At 41.3% G+C, this 14,820-nt stretch overlaps 1 protein-coding gene across 1 annotated transcript in view; it reads right to left on the reverse strand.

Moving 5' to 3' along the window:
- Nucleotides 1–14,820, reverse strand: part of DGKH (diacylglycerol kinase eta) — a 193,032-nt gene that overhangs the window by 112,900 nt on the left and 65,312 nt on the right. The gene's annotated exons all lie outside the window — the stretch shown is intronic.

The raw sequence follows: 14,820 nt of genomic DNA on the forward strand, positions 1-14,820 counted from the left end.
AACTTTTCCCTCTGTCTTCCATCTCCAGTTGTTCCCTCTCCACCCATGCTTTTCCCTTAGCATATCTGATCTTAAAAAGTAATAACTTTTTTCACCTCTCGATTGCGTCCCAGGTCACAATCCATGCCTTCTTCTCTGTGACTGTAAAAGTCCTTAAAAAAAATAAAGAAAGAAAGAATATTCTTGTTGCCCCTTTCCTTTTGTTTAGTCTGACTGCCTGCTTTCACTCTTCCTTCAAGAAAACTGCTCCTTGTCTATTTCCAATTATATCCTCCCTGCCAAATCTCCCTGGGTGAACTTATCCTTCACACTGTTCCAATTAATCCTCTAAATATACACATAACTCCAGAAAATCTATATTTATTCTCAATTTTTTCACTCAAGTCTCATTTACAACTGCTTACTTGACATCTCCACACTCATCTGAAACCCAACAGGTACATGTCATTTCATGTATACACTGAGTGGCCAGATGATTATGATCTCTGAACACATAATCATCTGGCCACTCAGTATATATATTAGAGGCCTGGTGCATGAATTCGTGCATGGGTGGGGTCCGGCCAGCCTGGCAAGGGGGAGGGGACATGGGCGGTTGGCCGGCCTGCCTGCTGGTCGAACTCCTGGTTGAGGGGACAATTTGCATATTAGCCTTTAATTATATAGGATATACACTGAGTGGCCAGATTATTATGCGTTCAGAGATCACAATAATCTGGCCACTCAGTGTATACTTCTTAGTATAACAGGAAAAAAAACACAAACAAACACACACACATTGATTGGGTTCAGGAAACGTAGATTTAAATTCTGAAACTTCCATTAAAAAAGACCCAACACCGAGTAAAAGTCACTTACCCTATCTAGAATTCAAAATGAAGTCAGCACCATCCCACGGCTACTCTGCTCCTCCTTCCTGGGACCGTCTGTTAATAGCAGCAGCATTTTCCTAAGCACACAATCCCCAAACTTCCAAACTATCTTTTGTTCACCCTTGCCCCTAAATTCTTTAATCTTCCATCAGAATGTTCTTAAAACCTGGTCTTTCTTTCTGCTTCTACTGCCAATGCCAATTCTAGTAACTTGATTATTTCTCACCTAGACTTGGTAAAGTACCTCCTGTGAAAAAAATGAGGACTAGCATAGAAGGAAGAACTCTCCTGCTGAAGACCAGAGCTGGATCAGCTAGCCCAACTGCCACCAACATTAACCCTACATTTGAAAGTTATTGCTTCTCATTTAACTTTGGTCCAAGTGTGGAAAACTACTCTTAAAAGCCCATGACAAAGTGGAGGCAAAACAGAACACTCAAAGAAGTCTTTAACAAAGGTCAGCAATAAGAAAAGGAATGAAACACGGAGAGGACCAGGCTAGACATTTGAACAAAATACCTCTTGTCCTCCTGGCCTACAGCCCAAAGAGGGACCACAGGACCCTCTGTCGTGGCTCCCCCAACAGGTACACACCAGGTGTTTGCCTACCATCAAGAAGCATAAGCTCAGAGAGACACCACACTCAAGGTCTCCAAACCAAAACCAGGAAGCCTGAGCCTCCTGCTAGCCTGTGTAGGGCCTGTTCTCACAGTTGTTCCTCTACACACAGGGAAGCTGGCCGACTCTGGCAGGCCTCGCCTGAACATTGCTCCCTGTGCTTCATAAAAGAAAAGCACAACATAAACATGAAAAAGACATATACCAAACTAGTCCCTCCCCCTGATTAATTCTCTACACTCCCTCCTTCCAGAACGATTTCCTTACGATGCAGAGCTCATCCTATCACTTCCCTCTTCAAAATCTTTTTTTTCATTAACCACAGAATTAAACAAAATATCTGCATTTAGGGCCCTAGACCAAGCATGTCAAACTTGCAGCCCACAACAAATATTCTTGTGGCCCAGCTAATATAACGGTACATAAGAAACATTTTAATAAAAATTTCATAACTTAATTTTTATAATGTCCTGTTATCCATAACTAGAGGCCCGGTGCACGAAATTCGTGCATAAGGGGGTGGGTCGCCTCAGCCCAGCCTGAACACTCTCCAATCCGGGACCCCTCGGGGGATGTCCTGGACCACTGGCTCCTAATCGCTTACCTGCCTGCCTGCCTGGTCGCCCCTAACTGCCTCCTCCCTGCTGGCCTGATTGCCCCTCACTGCCTCTGTGTGCCAACCTGATCACCCCTAAATGCGCCCCCCCCTGCCAGCCTGGTCACCCCAACTGCCCCCTCTGCCAGCCTAATCGCCCCCAACTTCCCCCCCTACTGGCCTGGTTGCCCCCAACTGCCCCCCCTACTGGCCTGGTCACCCCCAACAGCCCCCCCTGCTGGCCTAGTCACCCCCAACTGCCCCCCCTGCCAGCCTGGTTACCCCTCACGGCCCCCCCGCCAGCCTGGTCACCCCACACAGCCTGCTGTTCAGTCGTTTGGTTGTGCCTCACTAACCCCCCTGCCGGCCTGGTCGCCCCACGCAGTCTGCTTGTTCAGTCGTTTGGTCGTCCCTTGGGCCGGCCCTAGGTGGCTGGGAAGCCACCATCCGAGGCTTGCCAGCACCTCAGCTGGCCCTGGGTGGCTGGGGGACTGAGGGGACTGGGTGCCGCCATCTTGTGGATGTGGGTGCCACCATCTTTGAGGGTGGGGCAGTCAACTAGCATATTCCCTCCTTATTGGTGGTGGGTGCTGCCATCTTTGCGATGGCGTGAGGGCCAATTAGCATACTCCCTTTTTATTAGATAGGATTATTAATAATGAACTACAACATTCACTAATGACTGATTACTATAATCGTGTTGTATTCATTTCCCTTACATACTTTACGAGCAAGCACACCATTTCTCTCCACTAATACTAGCAGCAAATATTTTAGCAGCCGATTGCCACGTCATTAGTCTTGGACTGACTTGTTTGGTGTGTGCAACAAGAAATATTTCACTTTTGGAGAATAAGAAAAATAGGTTTATTTGTGTTATGCTTATTGATTTGTGCAGTTATTCAGTGTCTGGTAAGTTAATGTTCAAGAAAAAAATATTTTAGCAGCCGATTGCCACGTCATTAGTCTTGGACTGACTTGTTTGGTGTGTGCAACAAGAAATATTTCACTTTTGGAGAACAAGAAAAATAGGTTTATTTGTGTTATGCTTATTGATTTGTGCAGTTATTCAGTGTCTGGTAAGTTAATGTTCAAGAAAAAATATATTAATTTTTATTAAAATGTTCTATTATATTGTTAACGATTACTCATTTATTTCAGCCCTTTGTATTCAGCATGTCTCTATCGAAATAAGCCTGTTTTTGTTTGTTTTTTAATTTTATTTTTTACTTTATTGATTAAGGTATTACATATGTGTCCTTATCGCTTCATTGCCCTCCCACCCCACCCCCAGTCATGCCCTCACCCCCCTGTTGTCTGTGTCCATTGGTTAGGCTTAAATGCATGCATACAAGTCCTTAGATTGATCTCTCCCCCTTACCCCTCTCCTCCCCTCCCTTCCCTCTGAGGTTTGAGCATCTGATTGATGCTTCTCTATTTCTGCATCTGTTTTTGCTCATCAGTTTATGTTGTTCATTATATTCCATAAATAAGTGAGATCATGTGATATTTATCTTTCTCTGACTGGCTTATTTCGCTTAGCATAATGCTCTCCAGTTCCATCCATGCTTTTGCAAATGGTAAGAATTCCTTCTTTTTTTACCACAGCGTAGTATTCCATTGTGTAAGATGTACCACAGTTTTTTAAACCACTCATCTGGTTACAGGCACTTAGGCTGTTTCCAAATCGTAGCTATTGTAAATTATGCATAGGGGTGCATATATCCTTTCTGATTGGTGTTTCTAGTTTCTTAGGATATATTTCTAGAAGTGCGATCACTGGGTCAGATGGGAGTTCCATTTTTAGTTTTTTGAGGAAACTCCATACTGTTCTTCACAGTGGCTGCACCAGTCTGTATTCCCACCAGCAGTGCACGAGGGTTTCTTTTTCTCTGCATTGTCACCAGCACTTGTTGTTTGTTGATTTGCTGATGATAGCCATTCTGACAGGTGTGAGATGGTATCTCATTGTCATTTTGATTTGCATCTCTCAGATGATTAGTGACTTTGAGCATGTTTTCATATGTCTCTTGGCCTTCCTTATGTCTTCTTTCAAAAAGTATCTATTGAGGTCCGTTACCCATTTTTTGATTGGGTTGTTTATCTTCCTTTTGTTAAGTTGTATGAGTTCCCTGTAAATGTTGGAGATTAAACCCTTATCAGTGGTAACATTGGCAAATATGTTCTCCCATGCAGTGGGCTTTCTTGTTGTTTTGTTGATGGTTTCTTTGGCTGTGCAAAAGCTTTTTATTTTGATGTAGTCCCGTTTGTTTATTTTCTCTTTAGTTTCCATTGCCCTAGAAGCTATATTGGTGAAGAAGTTGCTTCAGCATATGTCTGAGATTTTGCTTCCTGTGGATTCCTCTAGTATTTTTATGGTTTCCCGTCTTATGTTTAAGTCCTTTATCCATTTTGAGTTTATTTTTGTGTATGGTGTAAGTTGTTGGTGTAGTTTCATTTTTTTTTTTTTTTGCATGTATCTGTCCAATTTTCCCAACACCATTATTGAAGAGACTATCTTGACTCCATTGTAAGTTCTTGACTCCTTTGTCAAATATTAATTGAGCATAGTGGTTTGGGTCGATTTCTGGGTTCTCTGTTCTGTTCCATTGGTCAATATGTCTGTTCTTGTGCCAGTACCAGGCTGTTTTGAGAACAGTGGCTTTGTAATACAGCTTGAAATCTGGTATTGAGATCCCTCCTACTTTATTCTTCTTTCTTTGGAATGCTGTGGCTATTCAGGGTCTTTTTTTATTCCAGATGACTTTTGGAGAGTTCATTCTAGATCTGTGAAATATGCCGTTGGTATTTTAATGGGGAGTGCATTGAATCTATAGATTGCTTTGGGTAGTATGGACATTTTAATGATGTTGATTCTACCAATCCATAAACATGGTATGTTCTTCCATCTGTTTATGTTTTCTTCTATCTCTATTTTCAGTGTCTTGCAGTTTTTTGAGTACAGGTCTTTTACCTCCTTTGTTATGTTTATTCCTAGGTATCTTAATTTTTTTGGTATGATGGTAAATGGGATTGTTTTTTTAATCTCTCTTTCTGTAAGTTCACTATTGGTGTATAGAAATGCCATAGATTGCTTGGTGTTAATTTTGTATCCTGCTACATTGCCGAATTTATTTATTAAGTCTAACAGGTTTTTTTATGGACTCTTTAGGGGTTTCTATGTACAATATCATGTCATCTGCCAATAATGACAGTTTTACGTCTTCTTGTCTAATTGCTATGGCTAGCACTTTCAGAACTATGTCGAACAGGAGTGGTGAAAGTGGGCATCCCTGTCTCATTCCTGTTCTTAGGTGAAATGGTTTTAGTTTTTGCCCATTGAGTATGATGTTGGCTGTAGGTTTGTCATATAAGGCTTTTATTACTAGAATGTTGAGGTATGATCCCTATATTCCTATTTTGCTGAGAGTTATTATCAAGAAAGAGTGTTGGATTTTGTCAAATGCTTTTTCTGCATCAATTGATATGACTATGTGATTTTTATCTCTCAATTTGTTTATGTGATGTATCACGTTTATTGATTTGGGGACATTGTACCATCCTTGCCTCCCCGGGATAAATCCTACTTGGTCATGGTGTATGATCTTTCTGATGTACTGCTGGATCTGATTTGCTAAAATTTTGTTGACGACTTTGGCATCTATGTTCATGAGGGATATTGGCCTGTAATTCTCTTTCACTGTGTTGTCTTTATCTGGTTTTGGTATTAGGGTGATGCTGGTTTCATAGAATGAGCTTGGAAGTGTTCTTTCCTCTTGAATTTTTTGAAATAGTCTGAGTAGGATAGGTTTTAGTTCTTCTTTGAATGTTTGGTAAAACTCTCCCTGTGAAGTCGACTGGCCCTGGGCTAAACCTAAGTTTGTATGAAAATTGAAGCTTTTGTTTTTTTGTGGCCTGCATAATCTTATTTGGCCTGTGTTAGCCTTTGAGTTTGACATGCTTGCCCTAGAACACCTTTATTGTTTTTGTAGTCTCCTCTCTAGGTGCAGACTCAACCCCTATTCCCCCTGCACATTATGCTAGAGGCATACTGGCCTACCTGTCTGTCACTGGCTGAACAAAACACACACCTTCCTATCTTGCAGCCTTTATTTCAGTATCTTTCCACAGGCCCAGAATGCTCTTCCCAGGATTAAATACCCTCCCTTCAAATGTGTCACCCAACCAAGGAGAGTTCACTCATTTACAATTCCATGTGCTCAGTCCTCCCAGAGCCCTATTGGTAAAAGGTAATGGACTTGCAGAAGAAAGCGATGTGCTAAGAAATGTTTACTCTAAAGAGCTTATCCCTCTCAGTTTCAATATTGTCAGTGGTATAAGAATTCTGAAAACGATTCGACAGTATGAGAATAAAATAAATCATAAAACAGGTCAAGTTAGCCACTCAGTCTTCAGAATATTGTGTAACCTTTTCTTCCTAACCCCCAAAAGTCAAATTATTTTATTTCTTCCTCATCCTACTCAAATTCCAATCCACTTGAAAAAAGTTGCATTCAAAAAAGTGGGTGTTTTTGTTGTTGTTGGGATGAAATGGGACATTTCCTTTCCCTCTCTCCAATTCACATATCCCTACATCTTGAGTGCCTATATTAGGCCACATCACATATATGTACCCTATTACACATGACTCTCTGCACACACATACAGGTTCGCCTGCTGAAGCTATATAGAGCCAGGGAAGACTCGCACGCTTGCTGCACTTTTCCCTAGGAAGTGAGCCGAATAAAGACTACTTCATTCAGATGCCTAAGAAATAAAATTTCCTTAAGTGAAGAGGTAAAAATGAGGTTTGATGATTCACATGAGAAACATATTGTATTTTATACCTTTTTATTCATTTAACACATATTTATTGAGTGTCTACATGTCAGAAACTATTCTAAGCAATGGAGGTAAATCAGTAAATAAAACAGATAAAAATACATACCTTCATGAAGCTAGTAAGATCAGACTCAAGATTCTAGAAAGGATTTTTAACAATATTGAATTTCATCTTAAGTTAGCTAAATATAAAAGGTGTATATACACTATTCAGCTAGTTATAAACCCTACTAAACTAGTTTATATGACCAAAAAAGTCTGAAAGTAGCATTAAAATAAGTTTGGAACAATATCCTATGATCACTCAAAGAAGAGAGGAAGCAAGTGGCCACTTCAGAGTAATAGAATCAAAATCCAAATGTGCTCTAAGAAGAGAATTTACCACTCACTTCCCAAAAGATGCCCATTGTTTTCTTTTATAAAATGTATAACCTTAGGTTACAAAACTTTGAAACTATACAATGCACACACACAACTACACTGAGTGGCCAGATTATGATGATCTCTGAACGCATAATAATCTGGCCACTCAGTGTGTGTGTGTGTGTGTGTGTGTGTGTGTGTGTGTACATTAGAGGCCCGGTGCATGAATTTGTGCATGGGTGGGGTCCAGCCAGCCTGGCCAGGGGGAGGGGACATGGGCAGTTGGCTGGCCTGCCTGCTGGTCGAACTCCTGGTCAAGGGGACAATTTGCATATTAGCCTTTTTTTATATAGGATATACACTGAGAGGCCAGATTATTATGCGTTCAGAGATCATAATAATCTGGCCACTCAGTGTATACAAATGGTTTTAGAAGGCCAAGATTATGTATATTTTTATACATAATAGTTTATAAACTTTTTATATTTTTATCACTTTAATACTGCTTTACTACTAATGCCAGAAATAACCAAACCCAGAAATTTTATGGGTGACCATTGGCTATAAGCATTAAATAGAACTTTGTTTAATAAATAAGTATTCTCCAGATAGAGATCCTATACAGAGCAGAAAAAAACTTTGTGTAAAAAAAAGAACAACGAAACAGCTAATAGTCTGCCATAACCCATTCTTCCCTTCTCCCACACTTGGCCTTCCAGCTACAAACTCCATTTCCTGGCCTCCCTTGCATGTGGCCACGTGACTCAGTCTAGGCTAAGGGGACGTGAGTAGAAGTAACAGGTACAACTTAAGCATCATTTTCTTATAGACGCCTGACCTAGGTTTATACTCTTTCTTTCCCACTTTCTGCTGGCTGGTGATGGTGATGACTTGAGAAAGCTTAGAAGCTGCCCAGTGACACTACATTGTCCAGGTATGATAAACAATATTTGTGTCCCTCAAAAATTCCTATGTTGAAACCTAATATCCAATGTGATGGTTTGGGAGATGATTAGGTCATAAAGGCAAAACCCTCGTGAATGGAATTAGCACCCTTACAAAAGATACTCCATAGAGCTCCCTCACCCCCTTTACCATGTGAGAACACAGCCAGAAGATCTGTGAACCAGAAAGGGTGTCCTCACCAGACAGTAAACCCACCCATGCCTTGACCTTGGACTTCCCAGCCTCCAGAACTGTGAGAAATAAACGTTTGTTGCTTATAAGCCACCCACTCTACGTTTTGTTATAGCAGCCCAAACAGACAAGACACCAGGCGTTTTGCAGTTGGATGTTCCCCTGTGGCCAAGACCTTGCCAACAGAACATGAGGAGAAGTTACAGATGCCACCTTGGTCTAGGCCTTTACACATGGACCTACCTACTCTGTTCCTGCATCATTTTCTGCCTGGAACCTGGAAGTGGTGACATAGCTTTGACCACACAGGCAAGGACAATCCACCAGGGAGACAGCAAAGAAACACTATGGAAGGAACCAGGGTACCTGAATGGCCCCATGCAGCAGACACATCCAATGACCTCAGAAGCTTTCCTTAGACTCATGTAAGAGTGACGTTTTTGTTCCCTAAGTCTCTGAATTCGGGGGATTTCTTAGTTATTTCAACGTGGCAACTCTAATATTCAAACTAGATTGAAACCACCCCACCAGCTCTGGACCACGTCTCTGAATTGTTACTGGTGAGAGAGAAATAAACTTTTAGATTACTGAAACCACTGAATTTTGGGTTTTTGTCACAGCAGGTTAGTCAACATATATTATGTTCCTACCACTAGTCTGTAATTAATTAGTATAGATAATTTAGGAATAGGTGAAAGAATCTACCCACAATCCATTGCCCTTTTCCCCCTTCCCAACAGAACCCTGATCTGGTTTAGATATCCGCTCCTCCTCTGCAAGTCATGTGCTTAGGGGATGCTGGCTGACTCTATTCCTAGTTCTAGCAAGTACACAGTAATTGCTTTAATCAATTGCTATGAGGATTCCTTTCCCCTTGCCATCAGTAATTAGTTCAGAAGTTGGATGCGACCCATTTCCGGCCAATGAGATGTGAAGGAGGTCTCCTTAGGGAGGGGTGGGGGATCTGCTTTTAGTATACTAGGAGAAAGAACCCTGGAATTGATTCAGACACTTTGCTAGGGACACAGCTAACACAGAGTCATAGAGAGAAGTGAGTCAGAGCCTGCCTGTCTCCTCGAGGTGCTTAAGCCAATATGATTTACAGCTTTTTGTTACCTGCAGCTGATGGCATCCTGATAAAGTATAAGAGTCCCCATAGAGTATACATAATAGATGGACTAATGCTAGAAATGAAATAGAAATAATATTCTACCCCTTCCCAATCATGAACAGAAAGAAACATATTCACTGCTATCACCCTAGTAGCATCAAAGGGCACCTGAAACCACCACAAACAGAGGAAAACTGTTAAACATTCTTCATTGACTCCAAAAAACTATAAGGCTTAAAATTACCAAAACTATAAACCCCAAATAAAATATAACAGTCTCCTCATTATGCAAACTATGTAGTACTCCCAGAAAGAGAAGCAAATCTCATTTGTGTGAGCCACTTAATTTCTGTTGTTTCTCTTCAACCAGGCAGATTAGGGTCATCTTCTCACTTCTTACTAATTCTCAACACAATCTTTTAAAAGCTTTTCTAAACATTCTGTACTCTTACCAAACTCCAAATCAGTATAGCCATTGCCCCAAATAAATAAAGCTCCATAGGATACAAACAGCAAAAACTGTATTCTTTCTCCCCTGTGCCTTTAATCCCTTCAAAAGCCTATTCAGTCCCTGTCGTGGATGAAATCTGTTCCAAAGCTTTTCCAGTCATTCATAAAAAGTAAAAGTCCTTTGGTCACAAAAACAACTATATTTCTGGAGGTAAAATGTCCAGCCCAAACTCCAAACTTTATTCAAAATTAAAGTGTCTCCATGGAAGCATGGAACAGAGTGCAAAATCTCAGATGAAAGGCGGGGGAGGGTGGGTGAGTGAAAGGTAATCAACCCAAGACCTTGTATGCATATATGCATAACCCACTGACACAGACAATAGGGTGCTGAACCTGGCATGGGGGGTGGGGGCAGGCACAGGGCTGGAGGAGGTTCATGGGGGGAAAAGGGGACATATGTAATACTTTCAACAATAAAGAATTATAAAAAGAAAAAATTAAAAGTGTCTCCCCTCCTCCAGCCCAGGCTGTTCTAGGTGCAGTAGGCGTCTTGAATCTGTAAGCTCCTTCCTTCAACTCACTACCCACAGTGTCTGACTCCTCAAATGGGGCCTCTTTGTGGGTTCTGCAGAGGTTTTCCCTCAGGAAATACCCGGCTGCGGCTCTCAGGGCTCAAGCAAAGCCTCTCCACCACTTAGAATGCCCACACACCCTCCAGCCTCTGGACCTAATGGGCATACCTCCAGCCTCCAATGCAAAGCTCACACTGTCTCTGGCAGAAAAAGCTCTTGGGCGGGGCCACTCATTAAAACACCACCAGGTCCTCCTGGTCGACAGAAAATAGGCCCCATTGCCGTGTTATTAATGAAAACACAGCTGGCTCCCGGGGTGGCCACCTCTTCCTGTTCTGCAGCCAGGCAAGCAGGTATGGCTCCAACATTTGACCTCTAAACTTTTCTAGTCCAGGTTCGATGTCCCCACAGCCTCCAGAGGACACAGATCATGTCAAGAGAACCCAGCAGTCTCTTTCCAACCCCCTCACACAGCTTGAGGTGAGATGGAAGCATCCCTTTCCTTCCTGCTCTCCCAGCCCCTGTCTTGGCTTCTTCAACCTAAATCACACCTTCAAGGTGGTGGGTTAAGGGGTACAATCTTGCTTAGGAATGTGGATGTCATTGCCACCTATTGTTTTGTTTGCAACTTTTGGGCCTCAGCCAAAGCTGAAACAGAACAAAACCCATGTCAACATCCTGTTTTGCTTGTTTTTCCCAGTATCCAATATGTCTGCCTCTTCCTACTTCTCCTCCAATGTCTAGAACAGACTCAGTCCTTCCGTTTTCACGAACTTTTTTCACACACACCTTGTTTTTTACTTAGCCATTGCATTTTCCCCCGTGTCTCTCCCTCTTGCCACTGCCAAACCTCTAAAATCACCTGTTTAAATGCAGTACCTCTGTTTCTTCATTAAAAATTTCCTCTAACCATTTGCAAATATATTTCTCCTCCAGCAATCCCTGAGTCAGAACTCTCAAGTCACCAGTGCCCTCTTAGACCAGTGCTGTCCAATAGAATTTTCTGCAATGATGGAAATGTTCTGTATCTGCACTGTCTAATAGAGCAGGCAGTAGCCACATGTGGCTGTTGAGCACTTGAAATGTTGAGAATGAAAAACTAAATTTTTTATTGGATTTCATTTTAATTGATTTTATTTTAAATAGTCACACATGGCAAGTGGCTACCATACTGGACAGCACAGCACAGTTCTAGATAAATCAAATGGCTTGTTTCCAATTCCTTAATACTCTGTCCTTTGGTACCGCCAGCATTCTTCCATTAGTTCTAGGAGATGATTTTTATCCATTAGTTCTAGGAGGTGATTTTTAAATAATGTGCAGAAATTTAAATCAATGGGCTAAAGAGAGAGGCCAGTCTGAGCTAAGGAAAAAACACGGCTAGGTGCAGAGATTAATCAGCAAGTGATGTGTGCATTGTGGAAGGGAGGAGACAGGAGTGAAGAGAATGAACAGACCAGAGCAGTGGATAAGGGTAGGGGCTAGTGGGAGGGAGAGAACTAGGAGTAAGCTAGAGATGGATCATCGGGACAGCTGACAGCTGGGGAATAAATCATGAAGTAAAATTTTGAGCAGAGAAGATACAGATGAGAAAACAAAGATTTTGCGTAAAGTCACAGAGCATTTTGTGGCAGAACTATAGCCAGTATCTAGGTTTACTTTCCCCCCACAATAAGGTTTGCGTTTCAAGCATTTAATTAAAAGTTTTTCAAAGAACATTAACTCTGGCAATGGCATGCAAGATCAATCAGAAAGTGAGAAAGTCTGAAAGTGCTGAAGGTAACTAAAACACAAGAGTAAAGCAAACTGAACTCTATAAGGTGGTTTTCAAATAATTTTAGCAGTGAATTCTCAACATAATATATAAGTGAGATGTTTTATTAAAGTAAATTCAACTTCAGGTTTAAGTGGGTAAATAGCTCAGAGATACTACGGGTTCAGTTCCAGAACACTGCAATTAAGTGCATATCTCAATAAAGTGAGTCACACAAACTTTTTGCCTTCTCAGTGCATAGGAAAGTTGTGTTTACACTATGTTTCTCTCTCACTTCAATGTTTCTCTCTCCCTCTCACTTCCTCTCTCTCTAAAATCAATGAAAATAACATATCCTCAGTTGAGAATTTTTTTTAATATACTTTATTGATTTTTTACAGAGAGGAAGGGAGAGGGATGGAGAGTTAGAAACATCGATGAGAGAGAAACATTGATCAGTTGCCTCCTCCACACCTCCTACTGGGGATATGCCCGCAACCAAGGTACATGCCCTTGACCGGAATCGAACCCGGGACCCTTCAGTCCGCAGGCCGATGCTCTATCCACTGAGCCAAACCAGTCAGGGCAGTTGAGAATTTTTTAAAAAGTACTTTATTGCTCAAAAATTCTATCATCTGAGCCTTCAGTGAGTTGTAATCTTTTTGCTGGTGGAGGGTTTTGCCTCGAGTTGATGACTGCTGACTGAATGATCAGGATGGTTGGTGCTGAATGTTATGGTGGCTAAAGCTAGTTCTTAAAATAAGACAACAATGAAGTTTGCCAAAATCAATTGACTCTTCTCTTCATGAAGAATTTAATTTCTCTGTAGCACGTGATGCTGTTTGATTGCATTTTACCCACAGAATTTCTTTAAAAATTAGAGTCAATCTTCTCAAACCTTGCTGCTGCCTTACCAACTAAGTTTGTGTAATATTCTAAATCTTCTGTTGTCCTTTCAACACTCTTCACAGCATCTTCACAAATATGTTCCACTGCAAAAATCCATACGAAGCAACTCCTCATCTGTAAAGTTTTATCATAAGATGGCAGCAATTCAATTACATCTGCAGGCACCACTTGTAATTCTGGTTCTTTTGCTTTTTCCACCACATCTGCAGTTACTTCCTGCACTGAAGTCTTGAACCCCTTCAAAGTCATCCATGAGGGCTGGAATCAACTTCTTCTAAACTCCTGTTAATGTTGATATTTTGACCTCTTCCCGTGAATTACAAGTGTTTTTAATGGCATCTCAGATGGTGAATCCTTTCCAGAAGGTTTTTAATTGACTCTGCCCTTATCAATCAGAGGAGTCACTCTATGGGAGCTATAGCCTTACAAAATGTATTTCTTAACTATTAACCCTTTGCACTCGCTTGCTTTTTTCTCGATTCCTTTATTCTAATGCTAACCGTGTCGAGTCACACTCGACATCCGAGTGCAAAAGGTTAAGACTTGAAAGTCAAAATTATTCCTTGATCCATGGGCTGCAGAATGAATGCTGTGTTAGCAGGCATGAAAACAACATTAAACTTGTACATCTCCACCCATCAGAGCTCTTGGGTTACCAGGTGCATTGACAATGAGCAGTAACCTATTTTTAAAAAAATGTTTTTTTCTGAATGGTAGGTCTCAACAGTGAGCTTAAAATATTCAGTAAGCCATGTTGTAAACAGATGTGCTGTCATCCAGATTTTGTTGCTCTATTTGTAGAGCACAGGCAGAAGAGAATTAGCGGAATTCTTAAGGCCCTAGGATTTTCAGAATGGTGAATAAACACTGGCTTCAACTTAAAGTCACCAGTTGCTTTAGCTCCTAACATGAGAGTCAGCCTATCCTCTGAAGCTTTGAAGCCAGGCATTGACTTCTCCTTCCTAGCTATGGAAGTCTAGATGGCATCTTCTTCCAATAGAAGGCTGTTTCATCCACATAGAAAATCTGTTGTTTAGAGCAGCCACCTTTCATTAATCACCTCCTGGAAAGTTTGCTGCAGATTCTATAGCAGCACTTGCTGCTTCTTTCTGTTATGGAGATGCCTTTTTTCCATGAAGTTCACGAACCAACCTCCACTAGCTTCAAAGTTTTCTTCTGTAGCCTCCGCACCTCTCTCAGCCTTCATAGAATTGAAGAGAGTTAGAGCCTTGTTCTGGATTAGGCTTTGGCTTAAGGGAATGTTGTGGCTGGTTCCATCTTCTATCCAAACCACTAAAACTTCCTCCAGATCAGCAATAATTGGCTGTTTCGCTTTCTTCACTGGAGTAACACTTTTAATTTCCTTCAAGAACTTTTCCTTTGCATTCACAACCTGGCTAACTCTTCAGTGCAAGAGGCCTACCTTTCAGCCTATTTTGCCTTACCATTCTCATTAAGTTTAATTATTTCTACCTTTTGATTTGACGTGAGGGTCATATGATCCTTCCTTTCACTTGAACACTTACAGACCATTGTGCGGTTATTAATTGTCCCTATTTCAATACTGTTGTGTCTCAGGGAGAGAAGAGAGGCCCAAC

The sequence above is a fragment of the Eptesicus fuscus genome, chromosome 8 (genome assembly GCF_027574615.1).
Source record: "Eptesicus fuscus isolate TK198812 chromosome 8, DD_ASM_mEF_20220401, whole genome shotgun sequence".
Classification (NCBI taxonomy): domain Eukaryota; kingdom Metazoa; phylum Chordata; class Mammalia; order Chiroptera; family Vespertilionidae; genus Eptesicus; species Eptesicus fuscus.